The sequence below is a fragment of the Nipponia nippon genome, unplaced genomic scaffold, assembly GCF_047370975.1.
Source record: "Nipponia nippon isolate SJK-2023a ecotype South Korea unplaced genomic scaffold, ASM4737097v1 scaffold_4, whole genome shotgun sequence".
NCBI classification, from domain to species: Eukaryota; Metazoa; Chordata; class Aves; order Pelecaniformes; family Threskiornithidae; genus Nipponia; species Nipponia nippon.
Window position 1 is genome coordinate 4,686,297 of NW_028262358.1, and position 23,173 is coordinate 4,709,469.

At 40.5% G+C, this 23,173-nt stretch overlaps 1 long non-coding RNA gene across 2 annotated transcripts; it reads left to right on the forward strand.

Moving 5' to 3' along the window:
- The first annotated feature begins 816 nt into the window (after window positions 1-816).
- Window positions 817-23,031, forward strand: LOC148053074 (uncharacterized). Of its 2 annotated transcripts, XR_015708188.1 has the most exons (5): window positions 817-911; window positions 1,195-1,344; window positions 2,841-2,991; window positions 21,535-21,650; window positions 22,956-23,031. It is a non-coding gene; the product is annotated as an uncharacterized LOC148053074 (long non-coding RNA). The 2 variants fall into 2 exon arrangements; XR_015708187.1 differs by lacking the exons at window positions 21,535-21,650; window positions 22,956-23,031 and adding an exon at window positions 10,132-11,413.
- The last annotated feature ends 142 nt before the right edge of the window (window positions 23,032-23,173 follow it).

Genomic DNA, 23,173 nt, shown 5'->3' on the forward strand with positions numbered 1-23,173 from the left:
ACAAAGGTTTAAGGTTGTAACAGCTGCTGTAAAGTTGGGTGGTGTCACACTGAATAGTGTTTTGAATCTGTAAACCTGATTTGTAATTAGAACAGTTTTCCTACCAAAAATCACCCTGAGCCAGTAAGATAGCAAAAAATTCCCCTGTAGTTCCTGGGGAAGTCTCTTAAGTTCCCTTGGTGATTCACAAATTCCACTGAAAGCCACCTCTGAGCTTTCAGAAATCTTCTCTTAAATGTTTGTACTATTTAAGCTTTTCAGAAAGTCTCACTAAGGAACCGCTAGTCTCTGTTACAGAGAAAGCATTTTGTGGGACAAACAAGCAGCAGCTCTGAGGTAGCTGTGAACAGTCCTTTTTCACCTCACTAGGGGGGTAGCGTACTACACTGACATCAGTAAAGTTAAACTTTCACCATTATTCTGCTGATTACTGTCTCAGCTGAAACACCGGTTGTTTCTAAATCTGAAGAACTAAATCTTATCCTAAGCTGATCCTGCTGGCTTTTTTTATACCACACTGGTCATTGCTGGGGAATGGCTCTAGAAGAGACAGGCATCTATTGAAGTTACAGAATTTTTATATAGGAAGAAAATATCTCAAATATTCTGCTTTGTTCTAATCTTTAAAATGAGTAATTTACCTAGTGGTTGTAACTTTAGCTGGTCAGCAAAACTTAAACAAGTTATCTTGCTGTTGACTGAAGATCTGTGCCTTTGCAAAAAGGCAATTATGGTAATGGCTTAGCACATCTTACAAACTAGCACTTAACTTTCACCTTCTTTGCTTGCAGCAGCAATGTCAGTAATTGCAGTCTGTTAAAACTGCATGGAAAATTACATTCAGTGCGGCCATTTGGAAAAGATCCGTTTCCCCTGCAGAACAGATTATGTAGTGCATATCCTGGAAGAAGGTACCGCTCTAGAACTATCTATCTCAGCTCGAAGGAAAGGTTTCCATTCAGCTGTAGACACGTACAGATTAAACTCTCCTCTAACATTTCATTTGCACATGTTTTGGTTTGGTTGGTTGGCTTTTTTTTCCCCAGTGCTGATTTTCAGCGATAGCACTGCTTGGTTGGTTGGGGTTTTTCTTGAGTTCTTTGCGAAGCTTTGTTAGTAATGTACAGACCCATTGACTTCAGTTTTGCTGTGGCATTGCTTACATCGACAACTATCTGGAATTTTTGTTTGCAGGAATTGGTGTAAACTACTGATGTGTGGGGTTGGATCTGAGCGCTCTGTTTTCAGTCTTGGATTCGAAAGAATCGCTGCCATATTTGAAATAATTCTGTGGTTTCCAGCTTCCTCAGAAGCCAAGGGTATCTAGGATCTTTTGGATAAGAGGTATAAAACCCATAAATCAGTCATAAACTGAAAATGCCACCCAACAGTCATTTAAAAGTGATTCTTGAATATTTGCTTTGATTTAGTGGGCTCTGAATTGTCTCAGTGAAATATTTTTTCCTTTTATGCTCATTTATGCAATTTTAAAACAGTAAGAATCTAAAACGCAAGAAGTTACTAACAGCACAATAAATACAGTGACATCTTGTTAAAATAATAATTTTGGCAGTGAGGCCAGTGGTGGACACAAATAAGGACTTCTCATTTTATAGGAAGAATATTTTTGCAAAGAATCTTGCGTTATTTGCAGTGTGTTAATTCTGTTCCAAAGGTGTTACATGGTACCTGATATTCATAGGTTGTGAAGTGAAAGAATTAGACAAACACAAACTGTAATGCTCACTATTTTTGTTGATCTCATGAAGGTGTGTGTTTGAGTCAGCTACAGCTGTGATCCTATTGTCTAGGAAATCAAGGGAGCAGAAATAAATGGGTCAATCCATTGTAGGAAAAATCCCAGATCTATAAGCATTCTGTCCAAGTGAGGAACTGAGGATTAAAGCTCAGGAGTGGCCAGTGCCTTAAATAGTTAAGTGGAAAGGTCATATCGAGGTGGCTTGTGGCCATTATCAGTTCTCCTGGCTTTTGCACTTGCTGTCAGTCACGAAGAGGGAACACACACCTGCTGGAAGAAGGTAATTGTTGCAGATTAGAGCCCCATGTGAAATGAAAGAGCTATCAACATTCTTCGTAGTTGCTTGGCAGGAGTTCTGATAATACAAAGTTCTCTTATTATTATTTTAAAATGCAGCCATCTACCACAGACTAAACAAAAATCCCACAAGACAATAGTGCCAGCCTGTGAGTATAGTATGCTTAATTGCTGTGCACAGCTGGAGCTGGCAGGTGAAAAGTAGAGACATGATTGCTTGTTCAGATAGGAAGATTTAGATTTCTTCTACTTTTTTCCTGTTTAACTTCATCTCCTATTTTAGCTGCAGATAGGATTGTGTTGTTTTGCCATATTTTAGAGCTATCTAGCTGTTCTTATTTTAAGTACAGAGAAATGCTTTTTGTTTTCTCTTGCCTATCTCATTGGCAAGAATAAAAAAAGACACAATTCCTTAGTGTTGGGGTCACAGTGTGCAAAACTGATCATCATGCAAGCTTAAAAAATAATACTCATGAAATGTATCTCTTGTGAAACTCACCTGTAACATTTTTTGACTTATTGTATGTGAAGCCAACCCTGTGATGGCAGTGTGAAGACAGATTTATGCACCTGAGCAGAGATCCGTAGTTCATCATTTTCTTCAGGGTTCTGCTTAAAGTACTGAAGAGTTTACACACCGAGGAGGAATATGGGACACTTTTTCTTACAGTCGTATTTTCTCTCTTGCCAGTCATCAAGTATTATGCAGTAATATTGCTTGTTACATTTAAATCAACCAACACTCTTTTGCACAGGTATTGATTCTTCTGTGCATGTTTTCTAGGTCCTGTTGTTCCTGTTTGAAGTCAACAGGTGCTCTTAGCGCACAAAAAAATGCAACCTTGAAAGTTATGCAACCAAATTAAGCTTCCACCTACCCAGTCCTCAAGGAAACATCAACAGTTGGTGATGGGAAGAGGCCTCATTATTAAGAGGTAATTACTTTTACTTTGATGTTTCTCAGTGCATTTCCTAGCAGGTTATGATCAGCATGATCACACCATTAAATTGCTGAAATAGTTGCATATATAAAGAATTATGCTAGCAGTTGTGAGAGATAACATTGTAGTTCAGATTTTATAAAACAGTAAAAGAGATGTTTGTTATTTATAAAGGTGCTGTTTCCTTCTTTGAAAAGCTTACATGCATAGATGCACTCATATAAAATGATATTTTTTATATCTATACATTAGAGACAAATTCTGATTGTTGATGTTGAGAAACTCAGAACATTTACTTTCATGGATTTTGTGTTTGCAAAACCTTAGGCACAACATTGTTGACTTTTGTCTTTGATTCAGATTAAAGGGGAAAAAGACTGTAATGTTACTGGTGGTTTATGTGCTTGTACAATCAAATATATTTGAAAGCATGCTCTGTGCTGTTTGCCTGTGTCCCATGCCCTCTGCATAAACTTTTTAAAGTCAGTATTGCCTGGTTCTAAACTAATTCAGGTTGACAGATGATGTCATGCATTCAGTGTGGATGGAGTTCATTGAGATTTTGAAGTTTTAAGTTACCAACTACTGAAACACAACTCCTGTTACAGCAGTAACAACTGTTAGAAGTGATAAAAAGCTCTAGTGTTATGATCAAATATGTCAATGCAAGATGTTCTCTCGACAAACAATTGAAATAAAGTGCCAATAAGAAAAAAATCTTTCAAAGAGAATTTTAAAAGAAAACCATTGCTTCTTTTCATTGACATGAAAATGTCAACTGGACTCGATTTTTCCACTTGAATGTCTGCCAAAATCCTTCAGATGTTTGTCACTTCCCTTTTCTTCCGTACATTTTTTTGATTCAGGCAACTGTGGAATTTCCTGTTTTGTTTTTGTTTTGCTAGAGCACTAAACCAACCAACAATCAAGGTCACTGTAGAAAACCAAGCTTTCAGTAAAATGTCAGTAAAAATGTTACCTCCCTGTGTCTGCTCTTCCTCTGTTCTCTGACCTCCTGTTTCCTTCTTGTGGTGCTCTAGTCTTTTCCAGAGTCTGCATTTTCACTCATCCTCATGTTTCTTCCCCTCTCCCCTCAGTTCCTTGTTTGCTTTATGGTGGTCACTCTTTTGATTTTGCTCTTTCATCTGTGTTTTCTCTTCAAAATTTTCTTTTTTCCTCCTTTTCGTTTCTTGGTCAATCTTTCCTAGTTCTGTCTCATTCCATCTCTATTCCCTTTTGCCTCCTTTGTCCCTACAGCCCCCTTGGCTGCAGCCATAAGCACAGGGTGGTCTGGTTCGCGAGTGCCAGTAGCTGGGCATGCCTGGGGAGGGCTTTGTCACAAACACTGCCCCGTGCTTTTCCCTGTCACTGCACGTGGTGGGTACCAGGAGGAGCTAAGTTATCCCGCTGTCCCAGGGACATCCCTGGCCAGGTGGGGCAGGGGATCAGCTGTGGGGAGTGAGGGGGTGATAACTGGAGAGGGAGGCTCCTGTGTTGCTCAGTGAATTCCCCCTCACCTCCATCCAAGGCCAGCAGCCCCAGGCCTCTGCCTTTTTTGGGGGGCTGCAGTGTGTCCTAGCCCTGTTCCCTGCCTGCAAGGGAGCCATCCTTGCCTTGCCAGTAGCTGCAAAACCCTGCAGCTGGCAGCAACTGGGTCTTGTTGTCCACGTTGAGCCCTGTTTCTGTTTGCAGGGAGCAATGCCTATTCCAGTGAGGGATGTATATTTTTAATTAACTGCTGTCCTTATTTGTGTAGGTCTGTCAAAGACAGACCCTGGACTTTCAGTGTACTTCTGATTGTTCCTTGGTGAGTACCCATGCATAGAAATTCTATTAAAGATGTGTGATTTTCATTCTCCAAACAATGGCAGCTATCATTGATAAAACTCTAACAGAAACTGGTGGGTGAGAAAATTTGAAATTAGTTCAGAGTTGCTTTAAGTTTTTTGAATTGTGCATGTTTACAGGTCTATTTCGGGTTAAAAACCCCCAACTTTTTCTGTAGCCATTGAGATTTATTTTTCCTGACATTTTTCCATAACTATGCTTTCATTGCTGTCTCTACCATTCCACCAATCTATAATTTACCAAGCCTGTAATGAGACAGTTGTGTTTATTGTAGGAGTGTACACAGATCTCTGCTGCCTTCAGACTGCTCGGGAGCAGGGACAGGACAGTCAGCCTGTTGCATAGTTCAGTGGTAAGCGCGGGGACTCCTGGATGTGAGGATGCTGTGAGTTCAGACTCTAGCTGTGCTGCACAATTAATCTTTGTGAAGGTAAAAGACTTGTGATTGTGCTCGGTAGGAAGATCGGCAGCGGAGGTGAGGTATGGGGTTTTTTTTGGCATGTTGTGTGGTAGAATGCTTGAAAAGTAAGAATATGTCTGTGTCTCTGTTTTCTTGGCATCTGTTTTTCTCTGCTGTTTTCTTCCTCATTCCACAGGACCTTCCGTGAAAGGTGCACTTGTGGGAGGAATGGGTGTGTTAGAACCAGTTTTAGTTGCACTTGGCCTCCAGCTCTTCCTGCCGATACACTACTCCTGTTCTTATTGCTTGGCTTTGTAGCATCTTGAACTGCAGAGTGACAGCCAGTCCATTTTCTTCCTCAGTGGCAATGGGGCCAGTCTCTGAAAATTCCCTTTGCCTTCAGTTAGATCCCTGGTTAAATCTGAAAGCAAATGGGAATGTCCCTTTTATGTGGTTTCACAAAGAGGCTGTTCCAAAAATCCTTACTTTAATTATGAACCTAGGGCGGATCCGACAAATGCCTTTCACTTGCAACTTTACACCCAGTGGAAAGGCTACTGGCCTTCGAGCAAGTATGCAAAAGCACAGTGAAGATGAGTTAGGGAAGTGGATCTGCTTTTTGTGTGGAGTGACTGGATGCTAGTGTGGAGGGACTTGCAAATACAAATATCTGTGTACATCACCTCTTTTTAAAGCAGATTTTAAAATTGCCTCCCATTACGTACTCTGAAATCTGCTGCTTTTGTCCATCACTACAATAAAAACTACGTTTATGGTAAGTGCTGAAAAGTGTATTATTAGTTCTCTTCCTTCTGGAAGAGGAATGAAATTGAATGGAAATTATTTGGCTTTTACCCTCATCAGTGGGATATAACAACACTATTATAAAATAATAATGGCTTATTTAGTCATCCTTAAAATGTAGTCCTCCTTTCTGTTTGTTTTCAAGAGGTTATTCAGAAAATAAGCAGAGGATCTGGGAAAAATACACTTGCTAGCAGTATAGCCTAAATGGATGTTTGTCTACCACTGTTAAAGCAACAGCTGGGAGGGGGAAAACCTTGAAATGTTTTTGGTTCATTACTAACTGTCAGGCAGGCTTTACGCGGGTGAAGAAAGATCTGAATTTGGAGATTTGCACCAATGGTAGTGTCTGCATTTTCATATACTTGCAGTAATTCTGTATCATCTGGTTTAGTTGTTCATAGCATTCTCAAGTCTTTTTGCGTTAAAACTGCTGACAAGCATATGTATCAGTTGCTTTCTTTGTTGGAGCTAAAAGCATATATGCTCTGAGGACACATGTGCAATTTAAGATCCTGTCCGCTTCATAACAAGGATGCGACCAGCTCTTATTTGGTAGCGTCCCATACAAAATTGTGTGCGCTGTCTTCTGCCTGCTATACCTCCCCTTTCTCCGTGTCCGTGGGTCACGCACCAGACATGCTGCTGACGGCTGGTACAGTGTCTCAAGGAAATGCTTCTTTGGTATACCATGACATTTATTCTGGAAACCTGGGTGGTGATGTGAGAATGCAGGCCTTGAAATGTTCATCTTTGGGAGATTTTTCTCATCAGGGACAACTTGCTTTGTTCTCGGTCTTTTTTTTTTTTAATTTAGCAAGGATAATGCAAACAATTCTCATCGTAGCTTGCCATATATATCGTCTTGTCACAAGCAGATGTTGCAGCAGACTAGGGTAATGGGTATGATGTTGGTCTGGCTGTTCTACTGAATTGTCAAGTCACAAACAAGTTATTTAATCTCTCTGCTTTTGTGTTACCCCTTCGCTCCCCTGGACCACCCTAGAAAGGAAATTTCCCCCCTCTCCCTCTCATCTGCAGCAGCTCTGGCATAGAGAGACGGGCTGTCCTGCATAGATTTGCTCCCTGCTATGGTGCTGCACTCCGGAGTGGCAGGGATACTTGGCTCCTGCTCCCTGCCACATAGCTCCGTGCCTTTGCATCTGGCAGTAGGTACGCTGTGTTGAAATGCTACAAATTACAGATGTGGCTCTGGTTTAGGCTGCATGAAGGTTGTCATTTGATTTCTAACTAGCATAATAAGTAAGGTGTTTGCTGTTTAACTGAGTGCTAGGATAGGCTATGGGGATATCTCTCCAGGCACAGGGATTCCCCCTCTAACATCATGTGGCTGTGGAAGCAGATCAGTCCTCTCTCTACTCTCTCTGGCGGAGCTTCTTGCAGGTGAGGAGTCACCACAACAGCCTGGGAGCATTCACCTGGCACTGGTGTTTAACTGAAGGCATGGTCCAACAACTCCTCCAGAATTCAGAGTCGCATAGGGTTGATCCAAAGCCCCCAAAGCCTCGGGATCCTTTCCCGTGGCCTCGGTGTGTTTTGTACCAGGCCTCTGCTGAGAGCGAGTTTGGAGAAACTGCCATCCACATTGCGCTCCCTCCCAGCCCAAGGGCAGCAATTCGACAGCACGCCCTTTTGGTTTTGTTTGGTGATATCCATTGCACAAACTTCCTTTGTCTGTGGCTGCTTGGCAGGCAGTATAATTTATCCTAGTTTTATGTGAGGTATTAAGCCTTTTGTGCAAATCTGACTGTTCCCTTTTAGATAGGACCAATGTTTTGTAAGAAGAAAGGCAACAAAGTAAAGATCATTGCATATGTTGTCCTTCCTGCTGTGTTTTTACTAAACACCATCTGCTGAAAGGCTGAATCCCCTTTGCAGGGACATCATTCTCCTGTTGTTAACTGAAGCACTTCTGAAAAACCATTTTTTGTTTTACAGTGGAGAGCTGCATTTGGATAGTCTTTAAAGGAATTTTGAATAGTTGAAATAACACCTGTTTGGGGAAATACTTCTTCATACTGTCAGTTGTTATTTTGAGTGTTTATGGTGTAGTAGTCACTATAGACTAGAGGAGCAAAATAACAGTATTTTGAAAATCCAACAGTAAGAATACTAAATAGCTCTGTGAGCATGTGCTGGTCCTTTCACATCCAAAAGTTCAGAGGGATCCCCTCACTTTGAACACCTAAATTTACATGGCTAACCTTTTTTTGCATATGTGTCACTTCTGTTTAAGTGTCTAGAACAAGTAACAGCAATGGATTGTAAAAGCTGGATGTAAAAAATGCACTAAAGCTGCTTCTGAAAGTGTTGGCATTAACTGCTTGGAAATAATAGAAAGGTATTGGGCTGGGTTGTTAGGCTTAATTATTTGTAAAGAACCTTAACCACTTGCTGCTGAGGAACCAAAGTATTTTTCTTTTACTGCTATTTTTAAAGACAAAAGAGGCCTCTCTAGCTAGCAAAATAATTTCAAGCTTCCACTAGATATGTTAGAAGGAGAAAACATCACTTAAGCCACTGATTACTGCCTGTGTACTAATGCTTAACAGGTTATTTCAAGAACATACATGTTAAATTCGTATTCTGTATTTGTTGTTGATGGACTAGAAGTAACAATTGTGAGTTCTCTTGAAACTGGACTCTGATACATTCTTGAGGTCGGTTCTGTCCGTTGGCTGTCTTAATAGCTGAGTAGAACTGCTAATTATACAAACTTTTCAGGTTGCTAACAACATGATTAATCAAGTTCACAGCATGAGTAGTCTGTGAAGCAGGCCAGGAACTTTAGAATTGTCTTGCTGATCAGAGATTACCTGCAGGTTACAGTGAATCCCTTTTTTTTTTTCCCCTTTGAGAAAGGTGCAAAACCTCTTTGAACCCTTGTGCCTCTAAATAAATCCCTTAGCCTCAGTGGGGATGTCTGTGAGAGGAAGGATTGGGTAGAACTGGTGTGCCTGGAGACACGATGTGATTCACCGTATCACAATTGGGGTCAGCCAAGTCAAATAAGGAAATGAAAGAGTCAGAAATGCCTGATACTGCAGGCATGCTGGCTGCCAACATTAAGCAGAGCAGGCCTGCAAAAGTATTTAGTAATTTGCTTTGCTGGATTTGAGATCCAGTGTTTTGCAGCACGGGAAATTTGAGTGTTTAGTGCCTGAAGCAGGATGTTTTTGGAGGGAAGATGAACTCCCTGTACCCACTGAAGACATTCGATGGGAGTTTTGTTATAACGACTATAATGAGGCTAAGATTTGATTGCACATCTAGTTCCAAATTTCTGGGCTGAATCTTGGCTACATTTATTCTTGTTCGACCTTCTGAAGTCTAGAGGAGGCAGCTTTGGCTTTTTGCCTTTGTGTCAGCATTAGTAAATACGGTATCTCTAAAACTTCTTGAATTCTGGGTAGTTCAACAGAATATTTTTAAGCATGAAGAATTAGAAAACTACGGATGCACCTAAATCATTCTGTCATTAAAAAAATAAATTAGTAGTTTGAGACTATTTTGGTGCATTTTGTTTAGCTTGAAAGATGACACTAAAACTTCCTAGTACTTGATACAGTTTGGGGGGGAAAAAAAGTCTAGGAAGACAGATTACATTCCAGAAAACTGTGGAAACAATTACATAATTAGGTTGTATTTAATAATTGTTTACAAATAGGTGTTGTCTTAGTTCCAAAACTTGCTTCTCAATTGTTAGCTTGCAGCATTGTCGTACCTGATAGTAAAGTAAATGGAGCTGAGCTTGATTTAGATTTGGTGGTTTATTGTGCTGTAATAGATGAGACGCCTGTTCCTGAAATGTTGAAGCAAGAAGGCTTTTGAGGTCTTTGAAAATAAAACTGTAAGGGAGAGGTTAGAAGGAAAAGCTGTGTGAATGACTTACATTCACTGTTGACACTTGGGAAAACTTCTGTTTTTTTCTTTCTAATAGTCTTTTATAGCATTTATACTATACTCTGAAGTACTAGTCTGTTATTTGAAAATGACACCTTTATTATTTTATGGTAAAAATCTTTCACGCTTCAGTAGGCAATCACTTTTTCCTTTCCCAGGTTTCTTTTTTCAACCAGGAGCCTTTTTCTGCTTATTGCTATCTGTGAGCCTTTTGAACAGCATAACAAATTCAGTAGCACCTATGAAGCCCACTCAAATATTTTCAGCGCTGGTGTTTTGGAGTGCACACCAAGACCGGACAAAAGTAAGATCCACGTGAGAGAATGCGTAAGGTGACTTTATCTAGTGTATTGCCTTTGAAAGTGGTAGATGACCTTCTCAAGCATGGTCCGAGGTATGAGTGCTTCCACATTGAGATTAAATTTTGCATTATAGCTATATATGGATATGTGGATGACTGACTGCCCCTGAGAGGGCTCATCCCCTGCCTTGCAGTAGCTCTGGAAGAAGAGTGAGACAGTTTACTGCGAGCTAACTGACAGAGAAGTTCTTGTGGGACTTGTTTCTGACCATTTAGTTTCCTGAACTAGCTCCCTGGAGGGATATCGGGTGAGCAGTACAGCCAGCACAAAGGCTGGCAGAAAAGGGCTGGATTACATCTTGCTGTAGCAAAGAGAGAGCTTCCTGAGACAGATGAATGGCATGGAGAGTTACCAGTCAAGACAGCATCAGTTGGAAGTGGAGAGGTTTAAGCATGGCTTGTTAAGCTACAGCTTTGCAGCACTGGAATTGAGTTGCAGGGGTATCGCATCAAAGATAGTGGATATGCCAGAAATCCTGTCAGGATTGAAGCAGACAGGGTTCCCAGTTCATGCACCTGCTACTGATGGAACTTGCATACCCACCAAATGGATAGCACTTAAATATAAAATTGGATCCTGTCTTTTCATTAAAAGAGGAGGTTGCATCCCTATCTTCTGTCAAAAGCTCGTGTCTGCTTCTGCATAGAAGAAACATGTTCTTCAATGCTTCTGCTGTTGGACAGAAAAATCCAATGGGTGTGTAAAACTAACTGCGAAGTCGATAAATCTTTAGACTGACTTTGGTTGGATTTGAAATAGGTTCAACAGGATCAACTAACTACCACATTAATGTGTTGAATTCAAGAATATGGAAGAATTCTTGTGCTGGAAAATTAAAAGCTGATCTCCAAATAACTCTTATGTAGTCAGCATCAGGGAAGAGGGGGAAAAAAATCCATATTAAACAGTAACATATTTCTTATCCAGAAAAGTGATTCCATGATATTTTAGAGTATAAACACCGTGAGTTGGTTTCCGGAATCATCACACAATCAAAATATAGGGCTAGGTATGCATGTAAGGCTGTGTCTGGTCCCAACTCCAAATTTCAGTAAATCACAGATTAAACTGAGGTGTGTTTTCTCTGAATTTATTCCCACTTATCGAACTTCTGCTGTCTTTTAGTTCCCTGTCTTCAATTGCGAATTCTGTGACAGCAAGAAATGGATGAGAGTGGAAGTCTGGGCACAATGTGCAACTAAGGAGGCACAGACACCTTCCAGGGCTCAGTCATGTCCGGCATAATTTGGCCTTTTGAAACTGAATCAAAACCATTTTCTAGTACTCATAGAGTGACAGGGATTTTGGTTGCCATATCCAGAAAACACTGGGATGAATTTACAGCCTTCAGATGCTGGTGCAAAATGGTGATAGTTTCCCTTTGAAAGGTAGATCCGTAATGGGAACTCTGTCCCTCCTATGCTACGTCATACCAAAAAAAGCTCCTGGCATTGCTCCTGGCTGTCTGTCTCCCTTCAGGCAGTGTCTAAAGCAGTAGCTTTTGAAGATCTTGTAGCGAAGGCCTGGCACTTGCCTCAGCAAAGGAATGAAGGTCCTGATTCCTAGACCCGGGAGAAATGAGGATCCTAACTGCACTGAGTCTGGGCCAAGTGCTCTGCTATGCAAATCTAGGTTGTTCACCTGACAGGAGCCTGGTGGGTTTTGGAGTGAAAAATGCTGGCTGGCTTATCAAGCAGGCTGAATATCACTCGGAAATTACACTTCACTTAGTAGCTTGGCCAAACTTGTTTACAGTAGGCTGTTTACTATAGTTCTCAAAAGCTGTACAACAGAAGTGCCCTGAAAAGTCCCTCCATCAGCCCTTTGCAACTGAAGTTTTTCTTTGTCGTATCATCAGAAAATGCTGTGTAAGAGAACACTCGCACCTGCTGTATCTCCCATAATTATCCTGAACTCAGCACTGGATTTTGTGTTCCTATTTTTAACAGCCATCTTGCTAAATAGATGTAGAGAATGTTCCCTTTGGAAGAGTAAGTGAACAGCAGCGCAGCATTAGGGAAGCACGGTGAACTTGGCATGCCTTGTATCAGCTGAGAGTGAAAGCAGGAAGATGAGAGAACTGAATGAATTAGCATGGTTTTTGTGTGCAGAATACCAACTTGCAAATCTGGCAATGACAGAGAGAAAAAAACCTCTCTTTTTAAGTCTCTTTCATGTAGTAAAAATCACCTGAGGGACAGTTGGAATCTTTTCTAAAGGAATTTATCTTATCTTCCCTTTAAGATGGAATAGTTAACCAAAGGAAAATACCCTTGGCTTGCAAGCATTTGAAATAAGCGTCTACAAAAATAGACAGCAAAGCAGGGATATTGCAACCAGAATTCTGCATACTGATCGCCAGGGCTTGGGTCTGCTTATAGAAGCTGGCAGCCTTGCATGAACAAAGAGCCAAGTAGCTGGTTACAGCTTTTGAGAAAGCAGGGGAAAATAAAGAGAAGAAAAAGACATACAGAGCTCCTGTTTGGATATGCTATGTATGATTAGACTGAGGGTTACAGACCTTGGCGCCACATCCTACACTTCACATGGGTTGTGCTCAGCAGAGCAGAGTTACACTCGGAATGTAAGGGGAGGGCTGTGAAAAGCTGGCTGTTGGTCGTTTGCCTGTTGTGTCAGTCCTGGAGCCAGCTGGGGACTGCTTCAGCCTACAGCTCAGTTTAGTACAGGCTTAGGCCAGCCCTGTAGTTAAAGCACCTGCTGGCTGTCAAAGCAAGAAGGCCGTGAGCAGTAGTGAAGGCTGTGCTGGCTACATGTAGGAAGATACTACATCTTGTAGGAAAACGCCTACAGCAAACCCATCCAACAGCTACTTTGCAGCATCTAAATGGCTCAGCACAAAACATGCGCACTATCTGAGCAGCAGGATGAGTATGTTTGGGCAATGAACGGGGAAGAAAAGAGTTAAAACTTAGTGAGTTTTTTCCCCCTGATCTTTTTTTATGTGTGTTTGGTAGAAATACACTGCAGAGCTTGTCTGTGCTTAAACTTGCCTGGTTTAATTAAACTGATCATTTAAATCTGTGTTAACACCTGAGTGTGTGTGTCTATCACTTTGTGCTTCTTTGCGTGAGTTTTACGTGCCCCTGTAAACTGCAGAGCACTTCTAACTGGATTGACAAATATTGCCAAATGTAATCGCAGAGTCAAACTTACAACAGCCAGCAACCAGTCTTTCACATTCTTTTATTATGTGTTTAAATGTTCTGTTTTGGGAAGATGTATTGTGCTGACGGTTCATTTGGGATTATTCATGACTGTGTAGAGGTTCGGTCTGAAACTGTGTAAGTAGTAGGAGATCTTACTCTCTGTCTTGATCTTTGAGTCTTTCTTGATTCATGTTTGGCCTTTGGGAGCCAGGCAAAGATACTAGACTGGAATTCCTGGGAGAAGGAATTGCTTATATTTGTTTGACTTTCTGTAATCTGCGTGCATATAAAGCAAAGCAATCTAGAATATGTCACTGAGTTCTCCTCCAGCATGAGACTGGTGGCAAGATTGCAGATATTGGCTGCTGCTTGGCAAAATGTTGATAATGATGTCGGAACAGGACACGCACCCCCATTTATATAGTAAAAAAAAAATAAAAATATTAAGGGGCATCTATATTAAATGAAGTGGATTTTAAGAGGGAAGAGCTATAGTGAATCTAAATGATGCAAAACTCCTCTAAAAGGATATTAACTTAAAAATATAACAGGGTAGAAGTGTATACTATCTCCATGCTAAGATTTAAGTGTGTGAATCCATATAAGAATAAATGTTTAGACAGAACTGGAAACTTCTAGTTGCAATGAATATTACTGCTTGAGAACAAATATAGATAGTATGAAAAAGTACTCATCACTTGTGGGTCTTCACAAAGGAGGTGCTTGTATATACTACAATATGGGTTTTTTTTTCCTATTTGTACTCACACATTCATGTACCCACTGTTAACTAGCGAAGTAGGTAATACTTTATGCTTCAGTTAAAGCAGCAGATGCACAGGTAGCAGGCTAGATGAAAGGGAGCAGTAGTAGAAAATGACTGCATCTGGGTGCATGGGTGATAATGAGCAGAATCATTTCGGTGTGTAGCTGAGGAACATATCTTCATCTTATCTAGATGAATGGGCTAATTTGGCCGGAGGCTACTATTTGCTTTTGCTTGTTATATATTTAATGAGCACTTCAGGAGGGAAATCAAGAGGAAAGCAGCTGTGAAAGGTCTCTCTTTACTTTCTTTTCTAAAATGAGCGAACCCGAGTTCCAGACCACCATCAAAAATTATCACCTTTCTTGTGATTAAACAAAATGACCAGTAAAGCCATGTTCTGGAGAAAGCGTCAGCATAGAGTGAAAAAGGCACTGTTCAGTCCTTCGGAAAGGAGCTCCACGTTTTGCTTCCACACAAGGTAACTCTGTACTCGGGCTGTCTCGGCACATGCAGGACTTGGAGCAGACCTCAGCCTAGGTCATGGAATGCAGAAAACAGCTGTTTTGCCTATAAATAAACCCAAAGCCTCTCCTCATATGAGGTTTTTTAACAGATATGCTATAGAAATGAATTGACACTTTAACTATTGGCGCTTAAAGTATGTGGTAGTGTTGTAGCAGTCAGTCACTTTCTAGCTCAGACAGAATCCAATACATAGCATTAGTAGCAAAGCCTTAGGCTGCAAACTCTGAACTTTTACCTAGATAAGCTGACTGTATACTGAACTCTTACTTAGCTACATGAAGGAAGGCCCCAAAACTGGTGCAAACCAGAAAGATAAGGTAGCCACAACTGTCAGCAGAAGCTGCATCTGTTGAAATAAGAAAAGGAACAGCTGCCTGGAGACAGAGAAAGGATCCAATGGGGAACAAGAAGACCCCAGACCCAAATGTTGCTATTGGACTGAACTGTCACGTGTGGGGAGGGGAACTTAAATTGTAAGGGTATAATTGCCCAGGGATTTCTGTTTGGGGTCCCTCTCCGGAGGCACCCAGCTCGAGCTGTTTTTTTACCGCTGAACCACTCAATAAATGCGTCTGGTGTATTGGAGACTCGGCTTCAGGAAAACCTAGGGTCGAGCCTGAGGGGAGAGAAAGCACCCAAGAGTAAGTGTGTGTGAGCGAGGAGTCGAAAAGGGGCACCCATTGCTGCGAAGAGACTCTGGTCCTAGCAGTTGAAGTCTCCGGAGGTGTGTGCACCTGCCTCCCTGAATGGTGTGTGAATGCTTGAGCAGCGGCTCCTCCTTTAACAGTAGTAACAGGATGCACATTCTGGTGTATGAAAGTCACACTGCGATCGGGTTTCAGTCTTATCGTATTGGTATCGTGTTATAGTGAAACCATTTGTGCTGCAAGAGTTAAATCTGTCAGCCTTTCTGTTTCTAATCCCCAGTGTGCCAGAGGTTTACATCTTGTGTAGAAAACAAAACTCCACTGGATTTAGTCAAAAACATCTCCATGCACCAGTGACTATTTTGTTGTTTCAGTCTCTTGTCAAATGCTTCATTTTTTTTTTTTTATAATTTAACAAAGACTTCTACTGTGGGGAAAAATGTCTGTTTGATCTCCTGGACTGTTTGGTTTTCTTTTTCTGGCTTTGGTTTCTGTTTGGAGTTGTTTTTTTCCCTTTTTTATGTGAATCCACAGAGAAGCAGCAGTAGAAATTGCACGAATCTTGTCAGCTGGCTCAGTCCCTGGTGACAGCTTCTCAGTGACCAGCTAGTTCGGGTTCTTCGGTTCAGCCCTTGGCCACTTGCACATACTATCACCAGGTAACTACGTGCAGTTGTGGTAACAAAAAATGTGAATATTTGTCATACAGTGGGCTACTGTGGCAGTAACGGGGCAAAACCCATTTGGAGTGTGACTAGCATCCAGAAGTTCTAGCACCTATTTAATAGATGTAAATCAATAATTTAATTAGCCCCAAAACAAAAGGCTTCCATTTTCCATTACACTCAACTCTAGTCACTCGATACCAGACAGATAGCAGCCCACACTTGGCTGTACTCATACTTGAGGAAAACTAGCAGTTTTCCTCTTCTTGGAACAAAAGCAGGAGCTCTGAATTGCAAGGGTATTTGCTCAACTCCAAGCCAGCTCTGTACCAGCCTTGCTGGACCTGAGCAAGCTGGGACAAGAACAGAGCCAGCAAAATTACTGATAGAGTGTGCTAGGTCTGCCCAACATGAGAACAGCCCGACACTCCCTTTTCCTGGAAGTGCAGAGCAGTTTCTACAGCCCTGGGACTGCAGCGACTGCTGTCGGGGAGAGATGGGCAGCAGCCAGATCCCAGCACCAGCTATCTTCTTCCTTAAACACTTCTGGCTTCCTTTTAAGGGGCTGGCTTGGGGCCATGGTTTGAGTTTGTCATCTCATCTCTTGATTGCTTGGGCTGGAGGGAGGGGGGAAGCTTTTAACCCTGAGCATTTCTGTCCCTTTTCCTGAGTGGCAGCTGGAGCAATTGGAGCCTAGGGAGAGCACAGCTCCTTTTAAAGGAGCCTGTTACCCAGGTTTGGAGATAAGGCACAACTCCTTGCTTCAAAGTCTTTCTCTCCCTGTCTTCACTCTGAAGTGTAAATGCCCCATCTTCTGAACAGGACTGCAAAGCCCAAAAATAAAAGGAAAAATGTTTGAATTACACTTCATAGGCCTTGGCATCCTTGTATTTGCTTTGTGGTTTCTGAGATTTGGCATGCACTTGGAGGAAACTTTTGGGACTGTAATCGAATTCTTCTTTCTCTGTCTTAAAAAAAAATGCACAGTTCACGTTTTTCTCAATTAAAACAAAACAAAAACCCCACTACCCCACCACCCACCCCCAAAAAAACCCCCAAACAAAATACAAAACACGAAAATAAGTCATTTAGTCACAGTGGCTGTTCACCTAACCAAGTTGGCAGTGACAGTCATGTAGCAACCCCCTGTAGTAAGTAGCCCCTCTGGTTACCCCCGGTGCTGGAGTCCCATACAATACAGGCAGCTCTAGCCAGGTTTTAGTTCTGAATTTTACGCTAATAGCTCAAAACAGTTTCTTTAAGCTTTTTTTCCTCAGTTTAGCCAATCAATTAGTTCTCAAAGCAGCTTATATGCTAGCAGTCCTGTCTTCAGGTGTGTGATTTCTATTTGTTCACAGAATAGTCTGTTATTTCTCTGACAAAAGAAACTCCCCCCCTTCTCTGATATGACCTCTGTCAGAGATGTTAATAAAACTACTTTTCTGATTACAGTTCTTCTGCGTGGGTTAAAAGGGTTTTTCAAATAATATAATCTCCTTCCAATAAGGAGAGGACAAAATGGGCCAAATTTCTCATAGCATGTTTTGCCACAGGGAGGGGGAATTGCTTAGTTCTCTGCAGCTGGGTCCAGCCAGACTTCTCTCTGGGACAGGTTCCCTGAGCAGACCCTCTGCTGAGGCCAGCAGCTGTTGCCTTTCTTGTTTGTTAGTGAGAGGATATTAAATGTTCTCCCTGCTGGTCCCTGAACAGAATATATGCATAGTCAAACAGCTAGTAACTGAGGCTTGTAGCTAAGGGGGTGAAAGGATGCTCTATTGATAAGGGTAATAGGTGTCTGCAGGCCTCTAGGGAAACTTGCCAAACCCTTTTTCTAGTAACTGCAGGGATTATCTAGAAATCAATAATAAAGGCGGTAACTAGGGGAAGGAAAAATACATCTTCAAGGGAAGCCAAATTCTGTAAGTGCTCTATGAGAGCAATCATGTCGGATTTAGTGTAATTGTAAAGCAAATCAGATGGAGGAAAATTGTTTTAAAAGGGACCCTTAGCTGGCAATAAGGACCATATGTTCTTTCTTATCTCTGCAGAAATAGCCTACTTTTTTAGCATATTGACTTATGCGAGTAGCTGTCACAGTCTTGATTTTTAGCATCTACAAATATATTTGTAGTGAAAAGAATAAATTGCTCTAAATGAGTACGTTATATCAATCTTTGTGGGTTTAACCTTGTTTCACCTCTACTAGTCTGTAGTGTCTGTCATCTTATTCATCTGGAATAACATACAGGAACATTGGGATAAATCTCCTGAAGTCAGTGGAACTCTGTCCTTTCATGCCAGAAGTGATTTTGGCTCATCATCTGTTGCTCTGTGCTCTTCCTAGCAGATGGTCTGTCCTAATGATGTAATCTCTTCCCATGGCACTTCAAAATGCTGCTTTGGGGGGGGTGTGTGTGTGTGTGTGTGTGTTAACACTTTATCGTTCCAGAGAAGGGGTAATTGCTATTAATACTGAAATCTTATTTTGTTTGCGATTGCTGTTTAAATCAGAAATATCAGCTGTTGAACAGAACTCTTAATTATGTAATTTAAAACTGCCTATAAAATTGAATCTGGGTAGGGCTTCAGAAACACTGATTTCTGTTTCATTTCTAGGGGCAGGATTTTCACTGAACTTATTTCATTGTAGTGTCTAGGAACACTGGCCTTCAGGCTCCCAAGTGTTTAGATTCAATACATGAAAAATGTAGGAAATACTTCTGCCTCTTAATAACTAGGGACCTGTAAGGCATATTTGTAGCATTTCACTCTATGGAAGTAGACATTTAAATGGGAGCGTTGGCCTCATACTGCTTTGTAAAAGGTTAGCCTGTGTTTTGAGGGTGTGGAAGTTAGGTCGTTACATGCTGTTAAAAATCTGTCAATCTCACTTAGAAGGGACGGGGAATTGTGTTAAGTTTTTTCTTTTGTTCCCAACTTTGTTCTGAAACAGTTGTGTGATATTGGACAACTCTGTCAAATCTAAAAAATTTAGCAGCTAGAAGTTTGAAGCAGACAAGCTGCCACCTTCTAGCTCTGGAGTCTTCCCAGACCTGCACCATTAGCACTCTTTCTTTCCTTTTTCTTTTTCCTTCCTCTCTCCGCTATTTATTTGAAAGGTTATTAAATTAAATCAATTTCAACCTTCCCTTAGCCTAATGCTTTCCATTTTGTCTCTTCCCTGGCTTGCCACTTCCCATCCTACAGTAATATCTCCATTTTAACTAACTCATATGAATTCCTCTTCTGAAGTCCAGACTGATAAGAGAAGTGATTCTTCTAAATACAGGTAATAAAGTAGATGTAATCTAAGACAAGTGCCTGGTTAGCAGAGAACTGGTCTTTTGCAAATCTGTGTTGCGTTATATCTCATTTTTCCTACTAAACTTTGTATCTTTGTTTTTATAAAAGTATATATCTTTAAACTTTGCATGTCATCAAGGCTAGGTTAACAGATCCACAGTGGGCTGTTATGTTTTCCTTCTTAAATATAGATGCAATATTTCTAACTCTCATCACATACTATCCCCAAATTATTTTCCACTGTTTACTGCCGGATCTGTAACTTCATGTGGCAGTTCTTCTAGAAGCCTGGGATGGAGATTTCCTAGCACTTCCTTTTTAAAAGCATTAAGATCTTTAGGTTTTGCTTCTACCTGGGAAGCGGTAATCTCTGCATGTGTTCCCACTCTCCTGGACCACTCTGGCCTTTGTCTTGCTTGTGGGATTTCAAGGTTTTATCTTAATTTTGAAACCTGTTTATCTTTTGTTTTCATTGTTTATCTTTGATCTCTACCTCTAGCTTTATTCCCCCACCCCAGCTTCAATTCTACTTTGTTTGAGTTGGTCTATTAGAAATAAGTTCTTTACACTTTTATCTTCTTTTTAGTGCGCTTTGTGAGATCTAATCCATCTTTACTACTGGAAAGTCTTTTATTATCACACTTCCTTATCACTTTGAAAAGTAACCTAAACTGATCACTTTATCATCAGTATGTCTTTGTGCCTTCTGACTACCTAATATTTATTATTTTCAACGTGGTTATTTATTCCATTTGGTCTGGACTCTTTCCTATGTTTTTATTCTCTTCTTGTTGAGGGTACAAGCTTGGGATAGTTAGGAATTTTTCTTCAAGGAAATTCCAAGCTTTCCACTTCTGACTGTAGAAATTTTTACCTTATTATAACCATTAGGTGCATTGATTTCCTCCTTGATTGCAGAACTGTAATGTATCCTTCATTTTATCTAGTCAGATTCCTTAACTTCACATTTAAGGCCTAAATTGCACATAGGTCTTTGAGGCCAGACAGCTGGACAGAAAATTACTAACGCAGTTTTACAAGCATAGAAGCATACCCCTCAGTGTTTGATACAGGATACTACTGGCCTAAAGGATGTACTTTTTTAAAGAAGCCTTAAAAATGCATATTTGTTTACTGAAAACCATATTGCAATAAGGAGACTTGCAGTTATGTTTTGAATCTGGACTTTGGCGTTTCCCCAATAGCAGAAATTTTAATGAAACGCTAAAGCATTGATTAAGCGGCAGTGTTCTGATTAAGCGGTACTGTTCTTAATTCCTTTTCTCTTTCCCTGGGGAGAATTAGTCACACTAGTATTTTTTGGAATTAGAAGGTAAAAACTCTGATAAAATCAGTGGATAAAATCAGTTTGGAATCATACATAAGTCCTTACTCAAATATGTTATACTGTGCCTATAAGGTTTATTTGTAATAAGAATGTAGCTTTTTCTGCCTTAATTGCTTAATTATAAACTCTTGGGAACTATTTTTACACTATGGAGTTCCTAGCACAGCTTCAGGCTCAGTGGTCATGAGGTACTTCTGCTATGTAGATGCAATTATTCACGATGATTTTGTCATATGCAAACCTTTTCCCATATAGCAATGATTATTTGGATTAAGATTCCAGAAATATCATTTCATTTGGCATCTCTTCTGGACAGAAGTGAACAGGAGCCCAGTCCTGTTCAGGGTACTGTCAGGAGCAGTCCCACAGAAATACAAGACCTCTTGGGCTATCTTATGTAAGGAAGCAGAACGTGGTTCTTGGATGATGATCCACTGAAGATCATGGCAAAACACTCGTCATCTCTGCAGAAGTGCTCCTTTCGTTGTGCTAGCTAATACTTTTCTAGTCAGTGCTGTAGAAATAATAGGATAATTTATACTTCTCCACTTTAGCATTCTCAACTCCAAAATGGCTTCCCTAGTCTGCTAATCCTAACATTTCTGCTGTGAGCATTACTGCTGCCATTGCTTTTTTTTAATGTGGGTGAGCCTATAAGACAAACCCTTAGAAGGCATGTGAACAGAGTGCAAGTGTCTTGCTTTATATTCCCTGAAATGATGCTCAACAGTCTTTGTCAGTATCAAAACTTACGCACATCTTTTATTTTTTTCAGCTCCCCTGGAAACTGCTTTTTATCACTTCTTTTGAGTACGAAGCTATGTCTGTAAAGTGAGATGGATGAAAAATCAAACTATGAAGATCTCCCTAATTCAAGATAGTTCTTGTCAGGTATAATGTAGATATTTTTTTTCCTGTTCCTGGCAATGTTTTTTGTGGCAGATCATGAAAACTCATATATTCATGATAGATAGGTGGCTTTTCCAGGTGAGCTCACCCAGCTTCTGTGGAATCTAAAATATTTGATTTTTCTTATGAGTAGATCTAAATAAATAGGTTTAAATGAATACTCCTCCCAACTTTGTCTAACCCCTACTGCTTTTATTTCTAACTGTAAAGTACCACAAGTGAAAAGTGAGGTAGGTATGCATTTCTTATGCGTATAAATGTAGGCAGTATGCAAGCATCTGGTGTAGTTTCTTCCCGGGTCTGCAAAAGGGCAGCTTTAGACCCTCTGCTGTTGATGAGAGCTTTCACATGATGCCACACAATTGAAGCTGCTATTTTTCTTCCTTGTATTAAGCGTAGGCAGCTGTAAAGGTGGCAAAAATGAGAGTCGTCTTACCGTGCTGCATGGGAAATTATCCATCCTAAAGGATTTTGTTTGAGACAGCTACTAACTCACTGTTGATTTAAAAAAAAAAATAAAAATGGATAGAGCCACCAGGTAGGCAAAAAATGTGTGGCAGAAGGACTCCTAGCATCCTTCCTTTTCTCTATATAGCTGTGTGGAGTTTGGACAACGCTTTTTCAGTCTCATCTTTTAATTGGCCCATAGCTAGTAAGTCATAGTTTGCCATTTAAGAGTTTGGAGATGAGAAAGGTTATTGTAATTCCATAATGTTGAACTGGGTATAACATGCTGTCCTTCCCCTGTATGTTCCAAGAAGTGTGACTAGACTGAAGACAAACCGGAAGAAACATTGGGTATTTCTCACCCTGGCTTGGAGACTGAATGTTAAATATCAGTTAAAGCCCTTAAATGGTGATTGGTAGTGTTGCAAAACGCTGATGCAATGCTGTGGTGTTACTCTAGTGACTCTTTGATTCTGATAATCCTGTGACAGCATGTATGGAAATAATAGTAGGCTACTTTTTATTTAAGTTAAGTTCCTTGTGGTTCTGTAGAAGATGTGAAGCTTTCTGAAAAAAGCTTGCTGTCTAATGAGTAATACTTTTGTAGTGTCACTCAATCTGCATAACCTGGCCAATTCTACACAGAGATGCTTTCATGAGGCTGTATTTTAATTTGTAACTGAAAGTTATGTACGGAGAAAGTCTTTCACTGACTTTTCCAATAGAAAATCACCTCTGTGGAAAGCATAAATTATGGTTCCATGAGACATATTGGATTTTATTATTATTATTCTGATGAAAATCTTTATTGATTTTCTGCTATTTCTGTTTTAATTGAAGACAAACTGGGCACTTTCTCCTCAGAAGAATCCAAGGAAAGAAAAGGGGTTACTTGAAAATCCAAATGAAAGAAAGGTAAAGCCAAAGTTTTTGCCATTGGACTAATTGTAATCGAATTATGATTGGTAAATGCACTTTGTGTGCTTCTGAGAAATAGCAAGCCGGGACACGCACTGACATGCCACTTGTGCTACATTTGAAGAGTGTAATTCTGTTCA